Source organism: Dendrobates tinctorius, unplaced genomic scaffold (assembly GCF_039654945.1).
Source record: "Dendrobates tinctorius isolate UK_male_01 unplaced genomic scaffold, ASM3965494v1 ptg000016l, whole genome shotgun sequence".
In the NCBI taxonomy this organism is placed as follows: Eukaryota; Metazoa; Chordata; class Amphibia; order Anura; family Dendrobatidae; genus Dendrobates; species Dendrobates tinctorius.
The window spans coordinates 52,965,280-52,979,399 of record NW_027361684.1 but is presented as its reverse complement, the minus strand read 5'-3'; positions in this window follow the sequence as shown (position 1 = coordinate 52,979,399).

The window sequence follows — 14,120 nt, the reverse complement described above, 5'->3', positions numbered from 1 at the left end:
TACAACCCCTCAAATGCTCGTCGCCTGTCTCGGGTCCTGCGGATTTGCCCTCGGCCTATTGGGCTTTTTCAGATGTCTTTGATAAGAAAGAGGCAGAGGCTCTTCCACCGCACCGGCAATATGATTGCCCCATCGAGCTTGTACCCGGCTCGACTCCGCCCCGGGGGCGAATCTATCCGTTGAGTCCACTCGAGTCCCAGGCCATGTCTGAATATGTACAAGAGAATTTGGCCAAAGGCTTCATCCGAAAGTCTTCTTCTCCCGCTGGGGCTGGCTTCTTTTTTGTTAAGAAAAAGGACGGGTCTCTCCGCCCCTGTATTGACTATCGAGGTCTTAACCAGATTACCATCAAGAACAGATATCCTCTGCCTCTCATCCCCGAGCTGTTCGACCGGCTGCGAGGTGCGCGAATCTTCTCTAAATTGGATCTCCGTGGAGCCTATAATCTTGTCCGTATTCGCTCCGGAGATGAATGGAAGACCGCCTTCAACACCAGGGATGGACACTACGAGTACCTCGTCATGCCCTTCGGGTTGTGCAATGCTCCCGCAGTTTTTCAAGAATTCGTGAATGACATCTTCCGAGACCTTCTGTACTCCAGTGTGGTTGTATACCTTGACGATATCCTGATCTTCTCTCCCGATCTGTCCACCCACAGAAGAGATGTCCGCCGAGTGCTGTTCCGATTGAGGGAGAATCGCCTGTACGCCAAATTGGAGAAGTGCGTCTTTGAACAGTCCTCCCTTCCATTTTTGGGATATATCATCTCCGACTTCGGCCTGCGTATGGATCCGGTGAAGGTGTCTGCCGTGCTCAACTGGCCACGTCCCCAAGGGGTGAAAGCCGTTCAGCGATTTCTCGGCTTCGCAAATTATTATCGGCAGTTCATCCCTCATTTTTCCTCATTGGCCGGCTCTATCTCATCTTTGATTCGTAAAGGAGCCAACCCGCACGTCTGGACCCCTGAAGCAGAGGAGGCCTTCCTATCTCTAAAACGAGCTTTTACCACGGCTCCCGTACTCCATCGTCCTGAGGTCAACAAACCGTTCGTCCTCGAAGTGGATGCATCAGCAACTGGAGCCGGAGCGGTTTTGTCTCAAAAATCTTCTTCCGGTAAACTCGTCACGTGCGGCTTCTTTTCCAAGTCCTTTTCCACCCCAGAGCGGAATTATTCCATAGGGGACCGAGAACTGCTGGCCATCAAGTTAGCTCTAGAAGAGTGGAGATACTTATTGGAGGGCGCCGCACATCCCTTCACAATCTTCACAGATCATAAGAATCTAGCTTATCTTCGGTCTGCGCAGAGACTCAACCCACGCCAGGCCAGGTGGTCTCTGTTCTTCGCTCGATTCGATTTTGATCTACATTTTCGTCCAGGCAACAAGAACCTCAAAGCTGACGCCTTGTCCAGGTCCTTCCTTCCCGCAGATGTCGAAGAAGAACCCACGCATATCTTGGATCCATCCCGGCTCATCACGGTGGCACCACTTTCTCTTCTCTCACCTCCACCTGGCAAGACTTTTGTGCCGGAGAAGGACCGAGGACGAATCCTCCACTGGGGACATGCTTCCAAGCTGGCTGGCCATCTCGGGCTTAAGAAGACACTTCACCTGGTATCCCGTTACTACTGGTGGCCGACTCTTCCCCAGGATGTCCGGGATTTCGTCGCCTCCTGTCTCTCCTGTGCCAAGATCAAGGTGCCTAGGCAGCTGCCTTCTGGGCTTCTACACCCGCTTCCTATACCCTCGTCCCCCTGGCAACACATTGCCATGGACTTTATTACGGACCTACCCCACTCTGCCAACTGTACAGTCGTCCTAGTGGTGGTTGATAGGTTTTCTAAGATGGCACACTTCGTTCCCCTTTCCGGCTTGCCATCGGCCCCAGCCTTGGCGAAGATCTTTGTTCAGCACATCTTCCGTCTTCATGGACTGCCCCAACATATTGTTTCTGACAGAGGAGTCCAATTTACCTCTCGCTTCTGGAGAGCCCTTTGCAGATCAATGGATGTCACTCTCGACTTCTCCTCATCTTACCACCCCCAGTCCAACGGTCAGGCTGAACGGACAAATCAGTGCTTGGTGAACTACCTCCGGCATTTTTCCAATGTCCACCAGAACGACTGGGCTGAACTTCTCCCGTGGGCTGAGTTCGCCTATAATAACCACGCCAGCGAGTCTTCAGGCAAGTCCCCTTTCTTTATCTTCTATGGGCAACATCCTGGTGTACCTCTACCGGTTCCTCCTGCCTCGGGTGTACCGGCGGCTGACCTTCTGACCGGGGAATTCTCCAGGATCTGGCAGGAGACCAAGGCCGCTCTCGAGTTGGTACGTAACAGAGTTAAGAGACACGCCGACAAAAGACGCCTGGATGCTCCGCCATATCACCCTGGTGATAAAGTTTGGCTGGCCTCCAAGTTTATTCGCCTCAAGATCCCTTCCCATAAACTGGGTCCCCGTTATATTGGACCTTTTGAGATCTTGTCCCGTATTAATGATGTCTCCTATAAACTACGGCTTCCTGCCTCTCTCCGTATCCCTAATGCCTTTCATGTGTCCTTGCTAAAACCAGTCGTCTTCAATCGTTTCCTTTCTAAGGCCCCTCACTCACCTCCGCCTGTCTCCGCAGACGATGTATTTGAGGTTAAAGATATTTTGGCCATGAGGAAGCAAAAGGGGAGAACCTTTTTCTTGGTTGATTGGAAGGGCTTTGGTCCCGAGGAGAGGTCCTTGGAGCCCCAAGAGAACATCCAGGCCCCTCGAATCTTGGCCAAATTCCTTTCCGGACTGCGGAGGGGGGCGCGTAAGGAGGGGGGTACTGTCACGCGGCGGCTGCCGCGCGCTCCTCTCTCTGCCTCCTCCCGGCCGCAGCTTACCCTTCCTCCGGCATCCTGCTTCCCTCTGCGCCGGCGTCCGCGGTCTTCTCCACGGTCCTCCCCGGCTCCTCTTCTCCGTCCGGCGGTCCCCTTCATCCGGTTTTCCGGACCGCGCCGGGTGCACGCCCCCGCCCCTCCTGCTTGGCAGGCGCGCGCACATACTGTGCCTGGGCACGCGCGCGCCTCCCCCTCCTCCTCCTACTGAGGACGCGCGCCTGCTCTCCCTCCTTTAGGTCACGACCCGGAAGTCCTCCTACCAGTCCCTATATCTGGCCGCCTCTTCCTGCCAGCGGTGCCTGAGTATCACTGTTCTTTCCTAGTGATTCTGGCCGTCCTCTTTGCATGCCTTCTCGCCCTGTCCATCCGTTGCTCATTCACCTCTCCATTTTCCTCTCTCCTAGGTCCTGTGTCTTCCAGCCGTGCCCGCCTATCCTGTGTCTCCCAGCCGTGCCCGCCTATCCTGTGTCTCCCAGCCGTGCCCGCCTATCCTGTGTCTTCCAGCCGTGCCCGCCTATCCTGTGTCTCCCAGCCGTGCCCGCCTATCCTGTGTCTCCCAGCCGTGCCCGCCTATCCTGTGTCTCCTAGCCGTGCCGCCAGTTCTGTGTCTCCCAGGCCGTATCCACCTGTCTCGTGTCTCTAAGCCGTGGCTGTCTGTCCTGTGGTTCCCAGCCGGTACCGTCAGTCCTGTATCCCCAACTCGGCTCTAGCAGTCTGTCTGTCGTTACCTCCCAGGGTACCAGCTGCCGTGGTAATAGTTACCCGCGGGCTTGCCCCAAACGCTCCCTGTATAGGGGGTGGTCCACCTGGTCAGCTCGCCCCCGGGAGGTTCGTTGCCACGGTCTAGCGGGTCCACCCCAGGTGTACCTTACATAAATAGTGTTAATATTCCATACTTTTCAAGATCTAGATAAGCAAAATTACGATATTCATGCCCAGTTCTGAGTACCATATTTTTCGGACTATAAGACACACTTATTTTCCTCCAAAAATGTGGAGGAAAATGTGGGGTGCCTCTTATAGTCCGGATGTACCATCTCTGGCCGTGGTGGGAAGGTGGGGGAGCCGCATCAGCAGAGCAGTAGGTCACAGAGGCTGGAGCTGGCTGCTACGGCTAACTTCTGTGCCCGCTGCTAAAGAGAAATTAATATTCACTGCATTCCACATCTATGGGCATTGAGGGCAATGAATAATCATTTCTCTTTGGCATCCTGGAATGATTGGCCCCCACCCCCATCCTGGTATGATTGGACCGCACCCTCATCCCCATCCCCATCCTGGTATGCATGGCCCCATCAAAAAACATTAAAAAAACACAAACCATTATACTTACCTACCACCTACCCGGCGCTCCCTCGCAACGTCCTGCTCCATTGCCAGCAGCTGCTTTATGCTTGTAAGCAGTGCATGGCAGGAATGTCATGCGCTGCTTGCAAGCCGAAAAACTGTGTGCACGCAGAGCAGTGAGTATTCATTACTCTTCAGTAGTGCTCACAGTGTCAGCCGCCTGCTTCCCATAGGTGCAGGGGGTCAAGTGTGCCGCTACTAAATGGAATGAATATTTACCACATTCCACGCCCATGGGAGTGAAATACGGTGAATAATCATTTCTCTTAAGTAGCAGCACACGTTACCCCCGGCAGCTACAGAAAGGCTCCAGCTGACACTGCCTGCTACTGAAGAGCAATGAACACTCACAGCTCTCCTTGCACACAGTCTCGGCGTGCATAGCAGTGAGTATTTCGGCAGCTGCCCTTTGGCTTGCAAGTAGCGCATGACGTCCCTGCCTACAAGCATGAAGCAGCTGTTGGCAGCGGAGCAGGATGCTGTGACGGAGCACAGGGAAGGTAAGTGTAATGGTTTGTTTTTTTAATGTTTTCTGATATGGGCCATGCATACCAGGATGGGGGTGGGGGCCAATCATGCCAGAATAAGGATGGGGCCATGTATACCAGGACTGATATGGGGGCCAATCATACCAGGTTAGGGATGAGGACATGCATACTAAGATGAGATGGGACCCTGCATAACAGGATAGGGATGAGGAGGCATGCATACCAGGATGAGGGGGACCATTCCTACCAGGATACGGATGAAGAGGCCATGCCTACCAGGTTAGAGATAAGGGGGCCATGCATATCAGGATAGGGATGTGGGGGCCATTCCCACCAGGATAGGGATGATAGGGCCATGCCTACCAGGCTAGGGATAAGGGGGCATGCCTACCAGGCTAGGGATGAGAGCGCCATGCATACCAGGATAGGGATAAGGTGGCCATGCACACCAGGATAGGGATGAGGGGGCCATGCATTTCAGGTTAGGGATGATGAGGGAGCCATGCATACCAGGATAGGGATGAGGGGGCCATGTGTATCAGGATGGGGATGAAGAAACCATATATACCAGGATAGGGAATATTAAGTGCAGAATTGACCACATTTTTTGCTTCAATTTTTTTCCCTAATTTCCTCCTCCAATACCTAGGTGCGTCTTATGGTCCGGTTCATCTTATAGTGCGAAAAATGTGGCTTTCTCCAAACTTCCTAACGTTTACATAAACCCTCATCTTTTGAGTTCAAAGGACTGTCCATCTTAAATTGGCACTGTTGGCTGGTAAGACTATTTACGCACACACACAATATGATTTGTTCCTGATATGAATGAGAAACAACTTTTCAAAATTCAGTTACCACTGGAATATTATTTTTTGTATGAAGCAGCAGTACACAAAAATATGTAAACTTTAGAACACATATTATTAGGGAAAAATAACATTTATACTCTCTCCAGCAGTCTTATGTTCACTTTTCCCTGCCTGCAAATTCTTTAGAAATGTTTATCAATTCTAGAAATCAGAGGAAGTTAAAGATGAGACAGTTTACCCCTAGAGTTAGGCGGTTCATTTAAAATTTGAATTTGTCGTCTTTATTGACTTTTCCCAAAAAAATTAGATCAAGGACAAGACACTGAGATGGAGAGTCATAGTGATATGTCAGAACTTTTGATCAGTAAATGTCCTTCAGATGCTGATAACCACTGAGTGGTAAAACCAAAGGGCAGAATTACTCAGCTGAGTGCTGTGTACTTGAAGAACCGAGCTATAAAAGTCCTATAGGTTCATACACAGCTCAATATACTGTCTATGGAGAACCACGCAATGCAGGTCAAAATTGAAGAGCATAACACTCAGTTGCCATTTCCTTAACCCCTTATCGTCCAATGACGGATATATACAACATTGGACGTCTCCCCATGTCATTCCCAGAGCCTGCACTATTTCAGGCACATGACAGCTTATCTGATCAGCTGTCATGTGCCCCTAACAGCCGTAGGTGGACTCGCGATCAACCCGTGGCTGTTAACAATCTCTGACAGCGGCATTTAACATGCATGCGCAGGAAGCGCGTCACTAATCCCGATCGTCAGTGTCACATGACTGCGGGTTGCCGATGGGTTGGTATGACAACCCAAGGTCTGCAGAACATTCCTGTGGTTGTCATTGCCAGATCGCTATGAACACCACCCAGTGGTCAGCACTCATAGCAAGTGGGCATTTCTGGTACACATGGCAAGGCTGCAGCACTGCTGTGTGTAGCACAAGCAATCGGATGATCACAGCTTCTAGTCTCACATGGAGACTATTGAAGCAAGTAAAAAGTTTAAAATAAAGTTTTTAAAAATGTAAAAAAATAAAAATATATAAAAGCTGAAATCACCCCCAATTCGCCCCATTCAAAATAAAACTACACATATTTGGTATCGCTGAGTTCAGAATAGCCCTATCTGTCAAGATATAAAAAGAATTCTGATCTGATCGGAAAACAGTGTAACGAGAAAAAAAATCAAAATGCCAGAATTACGTTTTTTTGGTCACTGCAACATTGCAATAAATTGCAATAACAGGCAATGAAATAAAGATTGTATGTACACCAAAATGTTATTAATAAAAACATCAGATCGGCATGCAAAAATAAGCCCTCACCCAACCCCAAATACCAGAAAATGGAGATGCTATGGCTCTCAGAAAATGGCAACATTTTTTTTAACAAACTCTGGATTTTTTTTCACCACTTAAATAAAAAAGAACCTATACGTGTTTGGTATCTATGGACTCGTAATGACCTGTAGAATCATAATGGCAGGTCAGTCTTAGCATTTAGTGAACATGATAAAAAAAAAAAACAATTGTGGAATTTCGCTTTTTTGCAATTTCATGGCACTTTGAATTTTTTTTCCCATTTTCCAGCACACACTATGGTAAAGTCAATGGTGCCGTTTAAAACTACAACTCGTCCAATAAGAAGCAAGCCCTCACACGGCCATATTGATGGAAAAATAACAAAGATATAGCTCTGGGACAAAGGGGAGCAAAAAATGGAAACGCAAAAATGGAAATACTCCTGGTCCTTAAGGCGTTAAGAAATGACCCGTTCCATAGAATACAGCTTCTATTTCCAGAATCTGTAGTATGTTGAGGAAGCCTGATATAATGTGCAGGATGACACAACAACAGCTCATTTCTTGTTATCAACTTTACTATGAAAACATTAGGATTTCATTTTGCAGAATTTTTCCCATTTAAAGAAACCAGCAGACATATACCATAAACGGTATTAAGAAATTATTGGCAGTGCAATTATTTAATTGAAAGCACTAAATAATTTTGTTGTGTAGAAATTTAAGAGCTACTTCCCAAAATGGGTTAAATTAAAGATCTGCATACAAGGCAAAAGCAAAAATAGAATAGAATCCTGGGGAATGTTGGAAATGCTGAGATAGCTATGATTACAACACGTGCACTGCAGCAACTTTGCTGCTAAGAGTACTGAGATTTAAAGTTTCATTATGTTATATGTATATGTAATACAACTGAGGCTAGTAATCCAAAATCACAAAACAAAAAAAAATGTGGTGTTGTTAGTTTTATTTTCAGTGTTTTGCTTACTCTTCCTCCTATGTTAAACTATACTGATTTGTCATAGTTGTGTAACTTAATTGCTAAAAATTCTAATGAATAAAGAATGAAAATAATCATATTTTGCTGTGTTTTGAAAATCTTCAACAAGCTAAGCAGTTACTGTACGAGTCATAGTGCTGCAATGTACGTAGGAGATATTAGATATCTATAGAGATTTTCTGCTTTAGGCAATGTCAAGTCACTTAGAGGTCCTGCTTTACATTAGAAGAGGCAGGTTTATTTGTATGAATGTATGGAGAGAACAAAATTAAAAAAGGAAAATTATTTATGTTGGTCTAAAAAGGCTGGAATGAGTGAAAAATTACCAAGTATTTGGTTAAAGGTCTACATTTACTAAATATATGATTTACCATTTTATGTACACTACCATGCAAAAGTTTTAAGCAGGTGTTGAAAAAATGTTGCAAATGAAATGAAAAAATGCTTTCAATAACAGAAGGCTTACTAGTTTTTTTTTTTATCAAATAACAAAATACAACTTGAATGAACTAAAGAAACCAAAACCAAATCAATATTTGATGTGACCATCCTTTCTCTTCAAAACAAACATTCATTTTTCTAGGTACACTTGCACAAATACGAAGATCCAGCCTCTGCAGGAAAAAGGTTAAAGCATTATGTTATTGGCGACATGGTAAAAAATTAAAAAAAAATCTAAAGAAAAAAGAAGACATATGGAAACGTAAAAAGGCCATGGATCTACTCGTTTTGAGCATAACTGCTCTTAGTCTTGACAACATTTGTGTCCATAGTTCTAGGTTATATAGAGGAACACAGATGAAAAAGACCAATGAGAAGGAGAAAACACACTGTGGAATTAACAACCATTAATGAAGTAGAAGAAACCCAATCAGGTATACACAGGTGCCACAATGGAGTTGCACATAGCAAATCAACATATCATGCCTGAACCCTATATACACGAGTGTGCGAATGCAGACATCTAAAAAAATGCATTACAATTGTCAAAGTATGATCATATGAAAATTGGGAATGATAAATTCGAATCCTGGAATGTACTTTATACCGTCTCCAAATATAGATGTATAAAAAACGAAGGAATATACATTAAATTCATGCTAATATAGATATAATACATTTGTTTTGTTATTCAAACCTTTAGGGAATTTTGCATTAAGTTTCATGATCCAATGTACCTCCTGTTTGAGGAGGATCCTTGTCCAATCACCTCCGGGATGGGGACGGTTCACTTTTACCATCCCAGTGATTGCCAGTGAAGAAATATCACCTGGTGTTTTTCCAGAAAATGTCTGGATATGCAGGATATGGTGCGCTTAATTTTCAAAGCGTTGAATTTAGCATCATGTATGTGCTGCAAAACCCTCACTTTAAGCTTCCATGTAGTGCACACCACATACTGTACAGTACAAATATGGCATTCAGCCAAATAAATAACATTGGTAGTGTTACAGCTTATGAAAGAGTTGATGTTGTAAGTGGTAGTGGATCTGTATGACAAGAAATGGGACGTCCTAATCATATATTTGCATAAATTACATTTTTGCAGCCCGCATTTAAAATTGCCATGGGTGCTAAACCAATTGTGCAAGGAACTAAGGGAAGGCTGAAGTGACTGCACATCAAAGGAAGATAAAAGGGATTTAAAACCTATGCGTTTCTGGCAAGTCACTCGCCAGTGTGACCGTGATGTGTAATCGCACTCCACGTCTCATGGCACGATGACGCTGATGGGCTGGTATGAAAATGAAGCCAGGAAGCAGAGTTTTCTTCCAGACACCACACGCCCCAGAGCCTGGAAGAACTCATCATCATAACACAAGAAACAAGAATGCTGCTGATATGAGGCATGCAGGTATGACTGTTTTTATCATTGGATACCTGTAAGTCCATATTAATAGATTAAAAACTTTCAGGGGATGACAGATTCCCTATAAAACCAAGCAATGAAATTCCAGCTACGGTTTTTCTCCTTGCCGTTTCTGTTCTATATTCTGCATCTACTTTCTATTTCTTTTTAGGAAGCTTGCAGCATATTTTCTATCCATGCGCAATATTATATTATAAATATATTATTATAAATATAATATTAATATATAATAATATTATACATTATTTTGTATTTCCTTGTCGTCAGAGGGGCAGATATCAAGCAGTAACAACAGCATTTGTAACACCACTACACATGTTCTGCTACACTTAAAACCACCTTCTGAGCCTAAGGTAAATTTGCTGGATTGTTTAGATGGGACCAAAGTAAATTTTCCATTTTTCTTTCTTCATGTAAGTTATTTTTTTCTTCTCCATTCTGCCTCATCCGGAAGAGAGAGTTAACACATGGGTACTGTTACGTGTTGCTCCGTGGAGATCCTGAGGTTTGGGCATTTTCAATGACTGACGATTCTCCAGGGCTTTCCTCAGTTGATGATTTTTTTCTCTGCTTTGGGGCTCATTTATGACGACCCCGATAAACTTGTTGCTTTATCAATGATCTGCAGGTTGGTTCAGGGAAATCGTAGTGTGTAGGAATGCTTCTCTCAGTTCTGAGGCTGGGCAGTGGAAACCTTGTGGAATGACCAAGTTCTCCACAGTCATTTTTGCCAGGATCTTTCTAGTGTGATACAAGAATGTCACTGGAAGTACGTTTAAACAGACGTCTTAAGGGCCTGTCACACTAAGCGATATCGCTAGAAATATCGCTATAACGTCACTGGTTTTTGTGACGTTATAGCGATATTGCTAGTGATATCGCTATGTCTGATACTTACCTCCGACCACTCCCCCACTGGTTATCGCTGATCGTGCGAGAATGTCCTGGACCGTTTCTCGTCGTCAGCTTCCTGCTGGGGCTTCCTGCTGTGACGACGAGCGACGCGTGGACGCGGGCGGGAGGACATCTTCATCGCCTTGTCTGACACGTAAGTAGCGACCCCCGACCCCTGCGATGTCGCTGGTGAGATCTGCCTGTGTGGCAGCTCACTAGCGACCACCTAGCGATGTACCAGCGATCCTGACCACGTCATATCGCTGGTTGGGATCGCTGGTACATTGTTAAGTGTGACAGTACCTTTAGTGATAGGAAAGCAATCAAGGGTGTTTTTGTGACTTCTCTCTCCTCATTGTTCTGTCCTCACTAAATGAAGCAGACTTCAGGTAGCTATACAGGCAGCTAAACCGCTGTACCAGGATCCAATAAGGAGACTGTAGGTTGAATCTGTGCTTTATTGAACGTGATGGTATATTGGCATGGTGAAACTACAAGTAAAACATATATATATATATATACTGAGTCAGTACGGGGTACATTGGAATACATATATGCATTATAAATCAACATCTGCACTACTAGCTGATCAGTGGAAAACTAACTAGGCAGGCTAATATGGGACAGAAATTAGATACAGGAAGCATGATTACATATCAGCGAAGCTGTCACAAGGGGAGAAGAGAAATGAGATGCTTCCAGGATACAAGCTGAGAGAAAATGGAGAACTGGAGTGAAAATGGGGGCTGGACTAACCATAATCCTTTGCAAAGCTTACCAGGGTACATTGCGAATGGAAGGAAATGGGAAAATGAAAGTAAAACACACAATAACACTGCGGTTAAGAATCTTGTCACTAGATGGAGCCAGAAAACACTGAAAACATTCAAAAAGCAGATAATCAGGGATTCTAAATTAAATGTCGGAGACAGAACAATCATATTGAGGCAGGAGAACCGATGCAAATTAGGTCCTGCAGAGAGTCCCAGGAGTAAATTCAACTTGAAACACCTGCTCGTTTCCGTCTATACTGTGATTGAACGTGTCATGTAGTGATTCAGTATTTCAGATACAATAATGAATTTCTTAAAACTAAAGAGAAGAAAACAAAATAATCATTAATATGTAAAGACACTAGTTCTAAAAGTTTGAGGTTATCTCTCATGCATACTACTGGTTGTTTTTTACAAGTGTTTTTGGCTACCAAATCAGGAGTTATAGTTATCTCTGCATTTGTTGACTCAAGTTCTGCCTTAGATCTCATTGACAGTGATTTTGCTATCGAGTGAGGGTACACAGTTTCAACTCTTGAACATCCCGTTCAAGTAACCACACTTGATATTCTCCCCTTACCAAAAGTCATATTACTTCTAAGGTGGAGAATCTGTGCATGAGAGTTGGTGTGTTACACACAGCATCTATTTCATTCATGGTTCGTCCTTCTTTGCCACCTAAAGCTCTGTTGGATATGCCCTGCATGCGGAGACATAATCCAACCATGAATTGGGAGACTCATGAGGTAACGTTTTGGGGGGAAATTTTGTTTCTCTAATTGTTTATCTATATTTATGAGATCTCGCCTTTTCTTAATTATTATCGCTAGTTTATTAAGAAAGTTTCAGTCATAGTCACACCTCTTACAGATATGACCATGAGGGGTACTGACTTTTCCTTTTGGTCTACTGAGGCTGTTGATGCATTTGCTGCTAGGGAATTTAGATTGTGAGATTGTGAGCCCCATCAGGGACAGTGATGATAATGTGTGCAAACTGTAAAGCACTGCGGAATATGTTAGCGCTATATAAAAAAAATAAAGATTATTATTATTATTGCTGGTGTTCAGACATTCTGCTCTAGCTGGCTCAGTGGATATCACTGCAGCCTTGCAGCGCTGGAGTCCTAGGTTTGAATCCCACCGAGGACAACATCTGCAAGGAGTTTGTATGTTCTCCCCGTGTTTGCGTGGGTTTCCTCCGGTTACTCCGGATTCCTCCCACACTCCAAAGACATACTGATAGGGAATTTAGATTGTGAGATTGTGAGCCCCATCAGGGACAGTGATGATAATGTGTGCAAACTGTAAAGCACTGCGGAATATGTTAGTGCTATATAAAAAAAAATAAAGATTATTATTATTATTGCTGGTGTTCAGACATTCTGCTCTAGCTTAAAGCCAGTTAGCAAAATTCTAGCTAAGGTTTTTCTCCTTGCTGTTTCTCTTTTTTATTCTGCACCTGCCTTCTGTTTTTTTTTTTAGAAAGTAGGTGGAATATTTTCTAGCCAAATGTACTTCATACTTTATTTTGTATTTCATGGTTTTTTTTACTAGCTCTGGGATATTTCATTTTTTCAGCACACTTTCCCCTTTGTGGGTAATTCACACTCTGCTCTGCTCTCCCCTCCGATTCTTAAGGAGGAATGTGATGCCCTCGATGACCTTTAAGGCAGCATAAGTCCGAGTTTCCATCTTCTCATCTGTGGATAGGGCGATCTCTGCTCACACAGGAACCATTAGGGACTGCAGGGTCAGGATCGCTAGTCTGTACAGGAATCGGCAGGGTCAGTTGCAGTATTTAACTATTATCCTGAGTAGCTACTCTAGCATAATAGTCACTTGTCCTCGTTTCCACTTCATGGTATGGCTTTTTGGTTGTAATTATTCCATGAAGACCACTTCTGGCCAAACTTCTCTGAACAGTAGATTGGTTTAACTGGGTCCCACTGGTTTCTGCCAATTCTGAGCTGATGGCACTGCTGTATGACATATTCTGATTTTGAAGGGAAGTAAGTATGATGTGTCTTTCATTTGTTGAACTAAGTTCCTTTGGCTGACCACTGCGTCTGCAGTCATCAACGCTGTCTATTTCTTTGTGCTTCTTCAAAAGAGCATCTTTAAGATGCTCTTTTGAAGAAGCACAAAGAAATAGACAGCCTGCTTTGAATCTTTGCCTGGGAATTACGTTGCTGATGCAGTATAACTACCTTGTGTCTTGTTGCTGTTCTCAATCTTTCCATGGAGTGGCAGAGATTGGGTGTTCACCATCCAATTTTAAGTCTCCTACACAGCTCTTTCTGTTGCAGCAAATAATAATAATAATCTTTATTTTTATATAGCGCTAACAAATTCTGCAGCGCTTTACAGTTTGCCCACATTATCATCGCTGTCCCCAATGAGACTCACAATCTAAATTCCCTATCAGTATGTCTTTGGAATGTGGGAGGAAACCAGAGTGCCCAGAGGAAACCCATGCAAACACGGGGAGAACATACAAACTCCTTGCAGATGTTGTCCTTGGTGGGATTTGGACCCAGGACCCCAGCGCTGCAAGGCTGCAACGCTAACCACTGAGCCACCGTGCCGCCCTAATGACTGTCTTTCAACCTATGTATGAAAATGATGATCATAGTCTGTTTGGTATAATTGGTTACTCATTTACATGCATATAATCCTACAACATCCCTTACTTTGTGCAAAAGACAATAAATGAGAGTGAAGATTTCATCTTGTCCATTAAAAAATAAAAAAT